Source organism: Arachis ipaensis, chromosome B02, assembly GCF_000816755.2.
Source record: "Arachis ipaensis cultivar K30076 chromosome B02, Araip1.1, whole genome shotgun sequence".
Lineage (NCBI taxonomy): Eukaryota > Viridiplantae > Streptophyta > Magnoliopsida > Fabales > Fabaceae > Arachis > Arachis ipaensis.
In genome coordinates, this window is record NC_029786.2 from 1,099,135 (window position 1) to 1,101,479 (window position 2,345).

The window sequence follows — 2,345 nt, forward strand, 5'->3', positions numbered from 1 at the left end:
AAGAAGACAATGCATATGAGGGTCACATGATAAAAGAGGAGGACAGTGCATCTGAAGCATCTCTCAACATTATTGCATAGTGACGTAAGCACTTAGGTCATAGAGCACCAACAATGTAGCTGGTGAAAGAGAACAAACAATGACGTAAGCAATGACGTCATAAGAAGGGTAAGGATGGGAATTGTCCATCAAACCCAACTATTATAAATAGGTTGCTTAGGCAATTGTAAAGGCATCAGACAATAGGAAGCAGGAGGCTAAGAGTACTCATATGCTAGGAGAACAAGGAGGAAGCTGCCGAGGCGATTCTATAGTCTGAGAAAGAATTTCCTTAGGGAAAAAATAATTCTAAACTCCCCTCTGGAGTTAGTATCTATAATCTCCCATCTGGAGATAAAAACACCTTATGTAAAATATACTAAATAAAGGAAGTTTTTCTCCAAAAAGGTACATCTTCATTCTAGTCTTTCAATTATGAATTATTTAGAAAGTTTAGAATTAACAGAAGAATCTGATTATTATAGATTAACTGCTTTATTAGATAATGAAAAACAGGCTGTTCTAAAAACAGAATTAAATCTCAAATCAAATAAAAATTTTAATAAACAAAATCTTTTAAAAGAAGTTTTTAATAGAAAAAATATAATATACTATGGAAAAATTCAACTTGAAGCCCCTATAAAGATAAAATCCGCCAACGGAGAACTTGAAATAGCCTTGATAAATGATGAAGAATTGAGTAAACAGATTGAGAAAATTAAGGATCAACAAAAAAGATCTAAAATTGGATGGATTCATATTAGTACCATACAAGTCTTAATCAAATCTACATATATGAAAGGAATTAATTCACCAATAAGCTTAGCAATTTGTGACAAGAGAATTACTGATGACCCGATAGATCAAATAATTGGAATTGTTCATGGAAGCTTGGCAAACGTAAATGTTAAATTCAATGCCCATCTTGGATATGCTATACCTTTATCAACTGAAAATCTTGGAAGATCTATAAGTTTGGCTTATAAATTTCACAGAAAGAATCTAATGGAACAAGACGATGAACCATTTTCAATTACATATGCAATAAATTATGCTTTAACAAATAGCCATCATAGTATAATATTTAAAAACAGAGAAAGAATTTATGTCGATGAATTATTTCAGAAAATTGTGAAAACAGAAATACCAAAATATAAAGCTATTGAAAACCCAGTTCTATTATTAAAAGAACCATCAGGAAAATTAGTTTCACCGAATTTTCAAATAAGAGAATCTAAAATTAATAGCCCTTTAAGTTTATCTAAGTTAAAAGAAGAAAATTCTGAAATAAAAGAATTAACAAAAAAGGTCGAAAAATTAAATGAAATCTTAAACACTAAATTATGACAATAAATAAAGAAAAAATATATGTAACTTATCAAGACAAGAAACAAGAGCTCTTTGAAAGAGAAAATCGGTTGAATTATTTACAGTTTTCTGAAATAAATCAAAGAGCATTTGAAGCTCTAAAAATAATCTATGACAAGTTGAAAAGAGAAGTTGAAGAGCTAGAAAAATTAATAGAATCTCTAGAAAATAGTGATGAATCAATGATAGAATTTGCAGAAATTCTAAAATAAATAATGAAGCATACAAAGATTGAAAGACCAGAAAATAAAATAAAAAGAAAAAGGGTGAAAAATTAAAAAATAAAATAAAGGAGTATAAAAGGGAATTAAATAATCTTCAGATCGAAATTGATGACCTTATGATAAAAAGGATAGAAATAAGAATAAATATAAACAAGTTGGAGTTAAACTTAAAAAATTTATAAATGCCTGGAAAACCATATTATGACTTAAAAGAATTAAAGCTGTTAAAAGAAAAAATGGAGAATAAAGTTGAAAAATTAAAAAGATATTTAGAAACAACAGAAAGTGTAGAAATAAAAGAAGTTTTTGAAGATTTGAGAAATTATATTAAAGAAAAAGACAAACAAATAAAAGATTTTATATATAATAATCCATGCAAAAAAGAATATTATAAACTAAAACAAGATTGAAAAACTATAAAAATGAAATCAGAATACTAGTAATAGTAGAAATGGTCAACATTTTTTAAAAATTATTTAAATAAAGCACCACCAATCGAATCTATACAAATTATAAACTTATTCGAAGTAAAATATGAAGAGTTAATAGAAATTTCGAAAAAGAAAGAAAAGTCAAAAAATTGGTATCAGAGCCAAGTTAACGATTAAGGGTAACACTTTCTCTTTAAGCAACACTTTTAGTGATACGCTTTTAAATCAATAAACAACCAAATAAAAACAAAAATCTATAAATCTGTACCAAAATGCATCTGTA